Genomic DNA, 15402 nt, shown 5'->3' with positions numbered 1-15402 from the left:
TCTATGCTTATGCTGACTTAAGAATACATGTGGATGGTAATTACGTTGGGACTCATACAATTCCTTGAGAGCCATAGTGCTGAAAAATAACTTGTATGGATTATTTAATATTAATGCAATATGTAAGGTGTTATTATTTTAACATATTTTTAAAGTTTCTGCAAATATGTTCATTATGACTTTCTGTTTTTATATGACTGGAAAATATATATAATAAAATTCCACATTGCTAGTTTCTTATCCACACGTGCCTGATGAATTACATTAATTGATTTGTTACTTCTATATTAGTATGTTCACAAAAAGGTCACATTTTTATGAAATTAATATATTTATTGGTTTACTGCTGTTTGGGAACTCTTAGGGTTTTATTCCCCCTTTAACAGCATAGTGTCCCCTCAAGGTAAGCACTGTACAGTTAGCATAAATCATTATTCCTAATGTGTACATGATACCTAGCTTGTATTATGAAATCAAAATTTAATATTCATTTACTTCTTTGGGGGCTCTTGAATTTTGAAAAGTCCATTGTCATCCTAAGGTAGCTATAACATAGCCTATTGCTGTCTATGTCCATAATATTTTACAGGTCTGCTAATTACATGTTAGTTTGTCACTAGTAGCTACCATGGCAGAGTTAAGCTAAACCATTTTCCCAACATATGAATGACTCCTGTTACTAAGCGGTCCATGTCATCTCAAAAATACTTTCTTAAAGGAAGGCTAAACATTTGGCCCAGTGTTTTTACTCTTTTAAAACCTTCTTGAGAAGCATAACAACCTCACTCCCCACCCCCACACCTCCCCCCACCCCCACACCCTGGCCAGGGAATCCTTCTGTCTGCAGCAAAATCAAACCTGATAAAAAGTTTTTGTGATGCTTTATTTCTACAGTTTAAATTATGCAAGCAGTGAGTATAGTTTCATTTTGTAAATATAAAATTGTAGTATTGAATAGCTTTAAAAAAAACTCTACAGTTCTCTATATTCTGATTCTCACATACTTGATCACTAATGTTGTGTCTATTTATTGATTGAAGAGTGTAATGCATTTCTTAAATGCCTCACTGGCGAGGACATTTTTACAGTATGTATCAAGGAGTCCTAAACTATTCATACACTTTAATCCAGTTTTTCTATATGTAGGCACCATCCTAAGGAAAGAGAGATTCTGACAGAGATCAATAAAGACAGGTAAATAGTAGCAAGAAATTGAAAATTGCCTAAAATTCTAGCAATGAGGAGTTGTTAAACTGTGGTACAACTATACTCTGGAATTATGGTCTGGAATATTCAAAACTCTGGAATATTACAGATCATCATGTTTTTGAAGCATATTTAATAGAATGTAAAAATAATTACATTATAAAGTTAGGTGATTTTTTTAAAAAGCAAGATTCAAAACAGTAAACAATTATTTTTCTAGCTTTTCCTCTTTTCCTCTCTCTACACACACCCGCGCGCACACACACATTTTATGTTCCAAAATATTTATAGTGGTTTCCTCAGGGTGGAGGGATGGGGGCTGGTGATCTTTAATTTCTTCGTTATACCTTTGAGTTTTCCAAAGTGCTATGAAAATCACCAATAAAAAATATGTGTTATTTTCAAAGCCTTTGCCACTGAAAGGAATGGCAATATTACTGATGAAAGGGGAGCTTGCTAAGCATCAGATGGGGAGGGAATGAGAGAGGGTGAGGAACCTGAGTTGTGCAAGGATCATGTATAAGAAGGTGGCTTTAAGGTCTGGGGAAAGCACGAGAGGGTTCTGACTTCAGACTCTCGCACGCTGCGCCTGTGCGCAACGTAGTTGGTTTTAAAGTAAACGGTAAATCAACGATAAATGCGTAGCTCTTCCTGTTTGTTTCCCAGACGCCTGAGTGGTAGGCCTCTGGTCACAGCACGTGCCCCCTTCTCGGGATCCCTTCTCACAAGTCCTCTCCCAAAGCCATCAGGCTGGGGTTCGCCGCCCCCAGGACCCCAGAGAGAGCCCACAGGTAGGAAGTGAGACTCAAAGCTTCTCGGACATTCCTCCCCACCTCCCAGCTCAGACCTTCCTCCTGGACCCTTATCTCCCCGCCCTCTTAATTCCTAGAGACGCAGCGCATCCCGGAGATTTCACTGGCACCTGCGGTAGGACCCTCCAGCAAGAGTTTAGACGCCATCCCGCGTATCGCCCCACTCCGCGAACGCACCCCTTCTACTTTTAGCCTTCCCTGGTCCTCGCCCCTCACCCCAACTATTTCTGCAAGTAGGACTTGATCAGAGTAACAGTAACTGCAGACCAGGGGTTATGCATAGAGCAGGACTGGGGCTCTGATGGGTGGAGAAGGGGTGGGGGCACGCGGAGTCTGAGTGGGCCTCGTGGATTCGGGAGGGGTGCAAGGTATGACAGGGGACATCTCTAAGTCGCCTCCCCAGCTTGGAACTGGCTAGGCCTTTTTTCTAGAGGGGAGGGGGCGAAGTGGGTCAGGTTCACTCCGAGGGACGGTGGGGAAAGTGCACTTTCAAGATGGCGTCTCTTCCATTCCATTGCCTTCCACGCCAGGTGGCGACCAGAGTGTTGAAAGGCCTCAGCCTCTTTGTTTCTGTCTGGGCTGCAAGATGGTATGGAGAATGGCCCATAGTCTTTCTCCAGTGATGTTGCCTCTCAACTGTTTTCTTCTTATACTGCAGCTTTCCTCAGGTTTGAGAACTGTCCCGGTCAGTTAAAACATTCAAATGAAATCATTTATTAGAATGAAAAAACCTCAGTAAGTATTGAAACAAGATCAAACTCTATGACAGTAAGCCAAGCCTGATGGAGACAACCTTGGGAATAAATACTTTGTTCAGTAAGGGGAAGGAAGGTCCTTTTAAAGGCTCTGCTCCATCCTAGAAAACGCCCACCCATTTAGGACCTCAGCAGATTCACCATATCCTAATTCATGCTATTTCGATGTGTATTCAGCAATCCCACGTGTATTTACAATTGTTGAACTTCCTAGGTGTCAATAGCATTTATTTTTTAAAGAAGGGAGGATTGAAGAAAATCTCTGCTTGTCAGCGCTGTTGTTTATTCCATGAGCCCTGGAATGATTGTTGCAGCTAGGCAGAACTACATAATCACAAAGAAATAAGAAAAGGGAAAACCCAAAAACCACCAACTACAAGATTTAAATTTTCAATGCATCAGAGGTTCTTTGAAAAAGAATAAGTTGATTTTTTTTTTGTATTATAAGTAACATAAGGGCTTTCTTCATGAAGATATATTCTATCACAAATGACTTTAATTCTTCATCTAGCTTTGTTTTCCCCTCCATCTTCAAAAAAAAAAAAATCTCAGAATTTATTTAAATAGTTGCAAAGCCGGTAGAGATTTTTTTTTAAATGAAGAAAGGTTTTGTAGACGTTCAGAACTATATGAAAAAAGATATATAAAGTCTTAGGCAAATTGAAACTAATAAAATCGTGCAATCAGAGTGATGTAAATAAATATGGCTTTACCTTCTTAATTTAAGCATGAGGGAAATGAGAAGTCAAAGAAGTAAAGCAGAGCATCATTACTTGGGCTGCTGTTTAAAATACACATTTCTGGGGCTCACTTCCAGAAAATCTGATTCGGTAGATTCCTTGTAGGTCCCAATAATCTGCATTTTAAATAAGTATTTGAGGGGGATTCTGTTACAGGTGGCTTGTAGGGACATCATTTAACAAATATGGCCAATGTTGCTTTTTTAACCTTATTTTTCCTTATTTTTTTTAAGTTGAGATCCAGTCTTTTAGGTAAGATTTAAAATTTTACAGTCAATCACAGTTTGGGTCCCAGGAAGGACACCAAGAGTCTGAGTAATCAGTGGAGAAGCTATTTTACCAAATGAGGAAATCTTTTATTATTATGTGATCTTTTATCTGAATTAGAAAGGATTATCTCTTAGATGCCAGATTTTTTTTGATCAGAACACATTTTAGGGGGAAGGATGTAACAGGATATACTTGTGTGTTAAACCTTGTAGCACCAGACAGAAAATTTCTACATTAGACATTTATGATATCTTATCTTTTTGAAACACTATGTACACTTACCCCTGTTTACATAGGGTGAATGGTGCTAGACAGGTAGACAGATAGATAAAGGGATAAGTAATAAGGAATTTCTTTCATTTCATTTTATTATCCAAAACAGAAACCAGGTCGGTCAACATGACAACCTAAAATTATGTAAGAGAGGAAAAACAAAACATAGAAGTGTTTCACAGGTTTAAATTATATTTATTTAACACCAAGGCAAAATCGTAGTACAATGTAGCCATAGCAGAAATAAAGCACTTATGGACAAAATGATGAGTCTTTGTGCCTCTGTAAAAGCACGTTGATGAGAGAGGAAATATATATGAATAATGCAAGCTAAAAAATAATTTGCAATTATAAAAGAAACTAAAATATTATGCCTTCCAAATTATAATCATAATTTTTCTACTTTTAAACTACCATTTGTCTAATGTCCCACCAATTACTTTGCTAGTGTATTAGAGAAAAAAGCTTATGTTTTGCTTTCTTTTTTTTTTTTGAGTGCCACCATTTTCTTGCTCTGAATCTTTCAGGCTGCCAGATCTTCTGACTCAGCAATTGTACAACTCTTTCAACCAATTTAAAGAAACAGCAGCTATCCAAAGAATAGTGACTCCCCCTACCCATTGCAGATCTTTCCCACCCTGTACAACAAATTGTACCTTTTAACTTTGAAATGATTGTTAAATATCTAAATAACATGGGCCACTTTGAATTTTACTCCATTCAGTTTACATGCTGCATAGCTGAAGTTGAATAGTTTTTATGTCATGTAAGATTTTCTAAAGAAGTTTATTGAAACTTTTTTCCTAAAGCCTATGGTCAAATTTGCTTTCTCTCTTACCCCAAAATAATTATGTGGAGCTTAACAGTAGTAGCGTCTGTCAACTCACATTATCCCATTTCATTGTCAGATTATCCTTATGTCTTAGGAACTTTATTCTCTCATTTCATAGACTGGAGACTGAGGCTTAGATAAGTTGTTGCATTGTCTCTGAAAAATCCTTGACTAGTGATCTGTGTATCATTGAACTGGGTGTGCTTCATGCCCCAGATGCTCTCATTTACCACTTTATAACTGCCACTTGAGTTTTAGTTTCATCTCTTCCTGTTTGTAAGTTGCTTAACTCCTTTGGATCTCTGTTTTACTCAGCATCAGACACATGTGTCCCAATAAATATATATTGATTGAGTGAATGAAAAAGTTCTGAAAAATAAGGCAGTGTAATAATAATGTAAGTGTCCTCATGGGCTCTAAAAGCCATTGATCTCATAATGAAACAAAGATATTAACTTTGTTTCTTGCCCAGAATAAAACTAATTCAAAACTCCCTTGTAAATTAAATATAAATAACTTATTCCCACTATGATTTAAGAGCAATAAATGGGAAACCTATGAATCACTTCAAACATGAAGTAGAAAATTCTCTTTCTTGGAATACATGATCTGGGGAATACAGATTCTGTGTCCTTTACTTACGATGAGCTGTGTGGTGTTGGGACTAAGTGCCTAAAACACTCAGTGTTTCCATTTGCTCATCTGTAAAACTGAGATGGTACCCTATAGTATTTATCTAATGAGAACTAGATAAAATAGTATATATTATCTAAATATATGTAAAGATAAACTTTCAATTGGCACACATTTGTCAGTTATTGTTGAAGTGACTAATTAAACTGTGACCTTAAAAGCACATTAGTTCACTTTTATAGTAAATACGTACTTAATTAGAATTTAATTATTCAGAGTACCTGGAAATTCTTGAGCTCCATTTTAAAGAATATACTATCATAATAGAAATATATTCACCTACTTAAATCCCTGGCATATCCCAAGGTGTCATGTAGAGTCAATGTAAATTTGCCTACCTTTTTACCCACATCTGTACAGAAGCCCTATATGATGGCCTTTACAGTGTGACTCTAAACTCTTCTAGTATTCACAGTCATTAAATAGACATCAAACAATATTCATGAACCTCTGTTTTTGAAAATAAGAAATCAAATTAGTTTTTAAAAAACTGAAAAAAATGTTATTAACTTGTCTTCAATTTATCAAAAAATTCAATAACCCAGAATAATAATTTCTGGAGGGAGCACTGAGGTAATGGTCTCTTAATTCCTGAATGGTTACTGCAGACTTAACATCTAAATCAATACTTTCAACACAGAATTTTCTAAAAGTTCTTTACTATAAAAAATTCTGTGTGTGTGTGTTTGTGTGTGATGGAAGGAGAGACAGAAACATTAAAGTCTTCCTTAAAACCTTGTCTGCCTTGGAAGGTGACCTTCAATTATTCTTACTCACATTTAGTAGGATATGAAAGAGACAAAGTATATTAAGTACACTTCCTTAAGGCAAAATTGACTTGGGTGTATACAATTGGTGCAGAGTAAACATAAAGTGTATTCTGTTATCATTGCCTTTAAAAAAATGAAGTATGGAAGTTATAATCTTAACCAAAGACAGAAAAACATGAAACTATACCCTCAACCCAGAGACTCAAATGAAAACACGAGTGGAAATGTTAACTCTGTAAGTGAAAGTGCTAAAACATGAATAGGAAGCATTTCCTGATTTATTCAGGGTTGGTGTATATTCATCATGAAGTTGATTCCTTCCAGGGGAAGTTAATCCCATATTAGGTGAAGAATGGACCTGAGGAAGAGTGGTCCAAAACAAGAAACTTTTCTTATGATCTTTCACAACATCAGAGGAGAGTTTGGCTTCAGAACTCTCAGAAGTCCAGGAAAGGCAGGGAAAAAAAAAAAAAAAAGGAAAAACTGAATATATCAGTAAAACTAGAGAGCCCCAAGAAGTCAGGCTACTTTAAAGGATAGTTGTGGGAAGGGAGGCAACCAGTTCTCCATCTGAAGAGGAAAGCCTCAACATAGATGATTCCCCTGAAATTATGCTATCCTAAATCATCATTAAAGCCATTCAGTCAACCATGAACAGTCAACCCCCAACCCCAAGAGTGAAAACTGAATACAATATCACTTCTACGTGAGTTTCAACAGTATCTGCATTCTCATAGCACAAACATGTGTCAGCAGCATAAGCAGAAATGAAATATTATATGTCTTCATGGCTAGCAATTTAGAAGGCAACATGTATTTGAAAGGAGAAAATCTATCCCAGCAAGGAGGAAAAAGAGGGAAGTTGGGAATAGAGGTTTAGAGCAGGTAAACTTCACAGTCCCTCAATTTTGCCTATAGTTTCCCCATTGTACCTCCTACTTGAACTGCACACCAAGGGGTGGTGGTGGGTGGCAATGAATGCAGAGGAAACATTGAACAGTGACACACTCCATTGTCACTTCCCATGATTTAATGAAGATTTTTGTGGAAGTTCTCTTGCTATAACACAGTCAAGTTTATCACAAAGAAGCTCTGTTTTCAGGGGGTTAGAATTCAAAGAAGACAGAACTAATCACACCTTTTGGGAGGGAGTTTGCTGGTTCAAACCACAGATACCTGCCAGAATGTACAGTCATAATCAAAAAAATACCCAAGAGGAATGACTTTGATGGCCTAAATGAATAACATGTTAGTAAATGTCATGTTTATTATCAAAAAAACTAAATTTATTTATGGAGAGCCTACTACGTCCCTAGATTTTTATATATCTGACTTTCTTAATTCCTTATAGTAACCCTATGAGAGGTGACCCCTCCCTTTGAGAGGTGGGGAAATAGAGGCTCAGAAAGTTTCCATAATTTATTTAAGCCCCCAGAGCTGGTACATGAAGGATTAGGTCTGAGTGTAAAGACTGGGATGTTCCCATTACCCATGCTGCATTTGTGTTTCCTCCAAGATTATTATTAAGGATATGGTTGACATTCTCAGCAACCACACCTCTCCAAGTCAGAGTCCAAGTCAGCTGTGACCACAGACTAAATGTGGAGAGAAGACTGAGTTCAACATCTGCAGTAAACATGTATTAACTGGGTAACCATGGCAATGTACCTCCATTTTCTTATCTATAAATCAAAGGGGTAGCTTTTTGAAAAGCAGTTTTCCAATATGTGTCAAGAGCCTTATACTCTGAAAAACTGCAATACTATCAATTGTAGCAATTAGAAACACCTTACATATCTGACAACGGGCATTATTAAGTAAATTATAACATTTTTTCAGTGGAATGTGTTACAGCTGTTAAAAGTAGTATTTATGATGTGATTTTGAAGAATTTGGGAAAATGCTCTAATGATAAGTGAGAGGAAAAACTCATTTCAAAATTGTATTAGATCCACAAGACCTGAGCAAGAAAAAAGACAAGAAATATTTCAAAATGTTAACAGTTATTGCTTGTGGGTAATATAATTTTTCATTTTCTTTATGCAGCTCATTCCTTAAAATTTTTATACATATGTGAACTATAATTTTTAAAAATCATTCAAAAATTATGGGACTGGATTAAGTGACTTTGAGGGAACTTTAAGATCCAAATTTCTATCACTATGTGTATTATTACCCAAGAATAATCACACAGAAGTACAGTAGTTCCTGAAAGTAGAGCTCCTGTCACCTTGGTCCAGGATTTGCGATCTGCTTGAGGGCACACTTCTCAAGAAAAGGAAGCAGTGCTGAGCTGTCCCCCATGCACTGTGCATCACTCAACAGGAAGACAGTGTGGACCTCGCACTCAAAACAGAACTGAGAACCTTGGGAGTGAATTCCATCTCCTTGTTCACTGTCACTTAAGCACTCTGGGCTTTTTTTTTTTCTGATTTATGAAGGAAAGGTAATACTCTCTATCCCACAGGACAGTTGTTGGGTTAGAAATGATATATGTAAAGCTGCTTAATGCTTGTCACATAAATGGTAGCCATTATGATTTTCTTAGCAACTTTGAATGAATTTCCTATTGTCTCTATTTCTGTCTGTCTGTCTCTTCTAATTATATGCCTTATTACTTATTGTGAGCCTCAGGATGAGGCTCATTCTCAATATGTGTACATATAAACAAATTATACACATACATACACAAATACATACCATAAATATATACACATACACACACATACTGTGCTAATCATTAGCTTTATCAACTGGCCAAATAGCCACAAAATAGATTTAAGTGACTCACCATAAGATACTTCTCGATACACAAAAGCAGACATTTACAAAACGGTTGAGTTAGATGACTGATTGTTTTCATGAGGTGCAAAGATTGCTCATTTCACGAGAGTCCACTCTAGAGATACTTTTAATAGTAAACTCTTTTATAGATTTAAAATTATATTTGTTTTGCACACAATTTAGAAAAGACATCTGCTATATAACATGTAATACCCTTCTAAGTTATCCTCAAAGTGATCTTGAGAAGATGATAGGTATTGCAGATTCTATACCTAGGTAATATTTTGGAAACTGAGATCCAGAAATTGTAACTTGCCTATAATTATGCATCAGATTTATAGTATATTGAGGCATTTTGAGTTTTGTGCTCCTTGCCAAAGTCCTGTTTGTGCAGGAAGAGAAATTTTCCAATAATTCTAAGTGAACAGAGATGTCACAGAGTCCCTAAAAGAGTGCCTTATTCATAGCAAACCCTCAATAATTGTGCTGTATTGAATTGAATTTAGAGAATAGTAAAAGGAACAAGGAAACATCATCCATCTTGAATTTCCCATAGATCTAATCTTGGGGACACATTCCCTTTTCTCAACAAACCCGTTCGGAGGTCTGCTCTGATTTCTCAGAGATCTTCCTTTCATGCTGAAGCTACCTTTTCTCCTTGTGGAAAAATAAATAACTAAGGAATACCTTGCATTCTTTGCCATGTTTCACCTAAGAAAGTCCTTCTTTCTCACTTAAAATGCCCCGGTTGGACACTGAGCCCTCAGAATTCTTACCCAGGGGCACTTCGAGGGGCACGTTTCTTGGCTGAACAACAGCCTCCTGATGCACAATTGTTATTGTGCCCACTTTGTGGATGGGAATATTGAAGTTAGAATAAAGTATCACTTGCTCAGGGTGATAGGTGGTTGGGTTAGGCCTGGGGCCCTCTCTTCCTTATGTTATTAACTCTTTCCAAATTCAAAGGCGGGCATGAAATTATTCTTCCATTGCCTCAGTCTTCAAATAATCCTCTACTGCACCCAGCATTCTATCCTAGAGCCCATCTGTTCACGCTTCACCCAGCTATGTCCAGAAGTTCCATTACTGGCTGCATACCTTGCTCTGATAACCTATTTCCTAAGGAACTCTCCTTAATTATGGGATCCTCTCCAGACCCTGGAATACAGCATCTTTTTCCTGGTAACACAGGTCTGAGGTGTCAGTTATCAGAATGCATCTTCCCCCTTCCATACTGTTAATGTAGGCTCCCCTCAAGAGCGCATCCCAATTCAAGACCACCCTTCTCCTCCAGAGAGGCATACATGTTGATGGTTGTTATCAATACACCCTCTTGACTGAGGCCCCTTCCTTTTTTGTATCCACAACTTAAAGTCAAGTGCCTGACATATGGTATGTTCCCAGTCACTCTTTGTCAAATAAAGTTATGAATGATGGTTTCCAGAAAAGCAACTCTTGTCTAAGAAATTTATTATGTTTAGTTAATTAGGATGACTAATATGTGCACATAGTACAAAATTCAAACAAATCTTGCAGCATGTGAAATACAAGTTGCAGAATGTGACAAGAAAGTCTCAGGGTTCAGTTCAGTGAACTGGGTTCCACATTTCCTCTCCCCACAGTTAACAGACTTTTCTGTATCTCTCCAGAGATAGTCTATGTATGTATATTTTATTTTTAACCTCAAACGATATTTTGAACCATTGTTTAATAACAATACTAATATTGAATATGTTAAAGAGATGTATGCTTTTAAGACAGCTTTTGTGTGTGTCTCACTTGATATAATAACCTCATGAGGTATAAGGGATAGAGCAAGATAGAGCCCATTTTAAAGATATGGACATTGAAGCTAAAAATAGTCTCAAAGGATTTCACAGTCAAAATGCAGTTCATTAGATACATCAGGACTGTCAGTTTGTCCCAATCCAGAGCTATTTCTCCAATACCTCTTGTTTTCCCAATGAAGTAAGGTTGTTTATCATGTAATATATTTGCATATCATGCATATCGTAACTTGCCAATCCTGCAATGCCATAGCAGAACCAGAATGTGTTTTCAGAATACTACCTTCTCAATATCGGTCTGTCTCTTTCTGGTGTTAAATTAATAGTCATATCTAGAATTACTCTGATTTGTAGAGTTTCTGAAGTAGCACCATTGCAAGGCTTTCTTTAAATGAAATAGTCAGGTGGTCACATAGTGCCATGATCTCCCCCCTCATCTGGGTTCTTCAGACTTCTAAGTCCTGCTCGGCCCATCCCTCTCTCCTCATCACAGATATTCTTCTAAACACTCACCACTCTCACTTCCTTACTCACCATCTTATCCCCACTGCAAACAAGCCAGCCTCTTCATTCATGGAAGGAAGTACTTCAACTTCCTCCCTGCCCTGACTTTTTCTCCCTTCTCAAATCTAGCTGTATCTCCTGTGTCCAAATTTATGACCATTCCCTGTGCCTTGCATTCCATTTCTTCCTGACTTTTTAGGGACCACAGGTCCTCAGAAATACCCTATCTTGAAAGGTGGGGTGGGGGGTGGGCACAACGGGTGAAGTGGTACACCTACAATACAAATGACAAACGTTAATGTACAACTGAAATTTCACAAGATTGTAACCTATCATTAACTCAATTAAAAAAAAAAAGAAATACATCACTTAAAATATACATAGACACACAGGGAAAACTCATGTGCATAATCTATATACTCATAGACAGAGAAACTCAGACTCTTAGGTCTATAATGCAGAATTACACAACCAAGCACACATGCACACACACACTCCCAGACCATCACCCCACCCCAGCCCACAAGACAGCCAACAAGACGAACAGACAGCCCTGGCACCCAGTGGAGGCCGCTGCAGGCAGACATGATGAATAGACCCTGGCATGATCTGCTCCACCTAAGCTGTCATGTAAGGGGGCATTTTCCTGGTTCCAAACCGAGGGCTGGGCATCTGCCTCACACCAGGGCCTTCTGGACAGCTGTGTCTGGGTCCTAAGACGCCAGAGAGTGACCAGGGTAGGAAAAAATAAATAAATACCCTATCTTGCCTGTGACCTCAATTACACTTTTTTCTCTTCTAGCTTTCCTTCTCTTTACCTGGCAGTTTTCCTTCAAGGTATGTGTGTGCTCAGGTCTCTTCCTCCTTCCCTCTGCCTCCATTTACCATGTGTCACCTTGAACTACCACAGTTAAGCTGTGAAAGAGTAGTTTACACACAGTGTCCCCCACTTCTTTGCCATCCTATTCACTCCTGGTTTTCCTTCTGACAATCTGGGCAGCCCTTGCAGGCTCTTCTTCCAGAGTTTGTTTTTCCAGCTTTTCACCATACACCATGCATCCCAGTGAATTACTTGGGAAGTAATTCACACAGTGTTCCCACACTTCTGTGTCTTTGAACATGCTCTCACCTCTGTCTGTAACATCCTTCTCCTTCTTTTGCAGCTCTATACTCCTACACCTTTCTTCAAGACCAGCGTTACCTTTCAGCATCCATGAAGCCTAAGCCACCAGAATGAGTTTGGTTCCCTTTTATTTTCTTCTGTTACCCTCTGCTTCTTTTTGCTCTTCCACAAACATTATATGTAATGCCTCATTTAATCCCTACAACAACTATTTGAAGCAAGTACTATTATTATTCCAATTATACAGATGAGAAAACTGAGGCCCGGATACATTAAGTAACTTTGTTCAAAGTTGTAGAGCAATTAAATGAAAAGTCTAGGTTTGAATCCAGGCAGTCCAATCCAGAGCCCACACGTTGAACACCTACCCTGCCCCCTGCTCCACCCTTAGCCTCTTAGCCTGTTGAATGAATGAACAATGGTGATCTTTTTTCTTAAAAGACTGATCAGAAGTGAGACAAGTTTAAATTTCATAGTATAGATTTTCAAAATTCCCAACTCAGTACAAACCTAAATAAGGCCACGACCTTCTCAGAGAAGAAGAAAAGTGAGTTTGGGGATGATAATAACCCACAAAATTTAAAATTTAAAAATCTCTTTGACATACATCATCTTATTTATCAACCCATGAAACATATTATGATTCCATTTTACATGCGAGGACTTCTGAGGCTGGCATAACCAGCACTGGGATCCTGGGCTTTATATTTTATTTCTTCTGAGGTTTTGTGCCTCAGGTCTGAGCTGATATGGATGGGCAAATTGGGAGTATCGTAGATTCTTTAAGAGCAAAACTAGGAAAGCTTTCACACTCTTATTAACTACTTTTCATGCAATATTTCTAATGGAGTATTGGGTCAATTTCCACAACAAAGAGGCCACACCCAAGGACGCCATAATGTTTTGGAAACTACTGCAAGTGCTGGAGCTGGTAAGGTACACATGTCTAAAACCTGTTCTTGGGAGAAGCCAAGTCTATGTCTGTATATAAGGCACCCAAGGGATGTTTTTAAATGGTCCTATTGCCCATCATTGTCCTTCAAGAACAGTCCAATATATTGCATGAGAGTTTAAAGAGTTCTTGATATAGGGATCCATAGTGGAGTTTTAGATGAATTTCTGAATTCCCTGTAGGTTATATTCAGAAATACATGTGCAAGTGAACACACTTTTTAAAAAATTACTGCATACTTTATTTTTTGAGGAGAGGATCTATAGCTTTCCACAGATTCCCAAAGGGGCCTACTGCCCCTGCCCCAAAATTAAGAACAATTATTTTAGTGATGGAAGCTAATTTTGATATTGATCCAAAAGCCAGACGTATTAGAAGGAAAATCTGTTCCCTCCTTCCTATCAATACCTTAAGCTCCATTAAAAGAATTTTATGTTCTCTACCACAGTTGGAATCTTCCATGCCACTGTTGTCCCAATAATTGAAAGGTATCTAGAGGAAAATATAGATAGTACAGCAATGCACAGCACCTTTTTATAACAGATTTGATATCCCATCAGTGTTTTAATTGGCATCATTTTAAAACTTCATATTTTGCCTGAGTTAAAGCAACTGAAAGTAAACTCAGGTATCCTGGATCTTCAAGAGAAGTTAACCAGGAATTGAAACATACCTTTTAAATAGAGCTCGGTTATCTAGTAGGCAGACTAAGCATATGCTTAAGGCATCAGCAAAGCCTGAGTAATCCATTTTTAAAAAAAATAGTATATATTTTTTAAGAGTGTAAAAGTCATAACCACAGGAAGAATTTAGAACCTTATTGGATTTTCTTTCACTTGTTATGCTTTTAGTTCTGTTTAACTTTTCATTACATCTGAGGGTGGTGGAGGTGTCCATCATCTTTTCAGTGATCCAGTTCTTCTTGGCCTTCCCTTTTATATACTATCAATAATTCTATCCAAAGCATTTTCTTCTCTATGCCCCACAACAAGATTGCAAGAGAATCCTCCAAATGGATAGTGTAAGAGCTAACAGGTATTAGCTTAGGATGTGTGACACTGTTCTAAATGCTTATATGTACATCAATTCCTTTAAAGCTCACGACAGTCCCACGAAGTAGGGACCACTCAGCTCCCTGGTGTTTTGTTTGTTTGTTTGTTTTGGTTTGATTTTGGTAAGGAATATTGGCCCTGAGCTGACACATCTGTGCCAGTCTTCCTCTATTTTTTGTATGTGGCACACTGCCACAGCATGGCTTGATGAGCGGTGTGTAGGTCTGTGCCCAGGATTTGAACCCAGGAACCCCAGGCCTCTGAAGTGGAGCATGCAAACTTAACCACTATGCCACTGGGCCAGCCCATAGCCCCCTGTTTTATAACTAAGAAAATTGTAAGATCTTTCCAGTAGGAAGGAGAGGTATAGGGGGATGGAGAGGAGTGGCCCCAGGACAGTGTGTGAGCCTGGGTCTCTGATCACTATGCAACTCTGCCTCTAGAGTGTTGAGCACTTTTTCTGGTCTAGGATGAATTATTTATTAAGAATGGAGTCTATGTGATATAAGACCAGAAACTATAACACTCCTGGAATAAAACAAGGAGCAGTAAGCTCCTTGACATTGCTCTTGGAATTTCTCTTTTGATCTGATTCCAAAGGCAATGGCAACAAAAGCAAAAATAAATAAGTGGGACTACATCAAAATAAAAAGCTTCTACACAGTGAAAGAAACTATCAACAAGATAAAAAGACAACCTACTGAATGGGAGAAGACATTTACAAATCATATATCCAATAAGGGGTTAATATCCAAAATATATAAGAACTCATACTACTCAATAACAACAAATCAAACAACCCAATTAAAAAGTGGCCAGAGGATTTGAATAGACATTTTTCCAAAGAAG

Source organism: Equus quagga, chromosome 6, assembly GCF_021613505.1.
Source record: "Equus quagga isolate Etosha38 chromosome 6, UCLA_HA_Equagga_1.0, whole genome shotgun sequence".
In the NCBI taxonomy this organism is placed as follows: Eukaryota; Metazoa; Chordata; class Mammalia; order Perissodactyla; family Equidae; genus Equus; species Equus quagga.
This window is presented reverse-complemented; position numbering follows the sequence as displayed.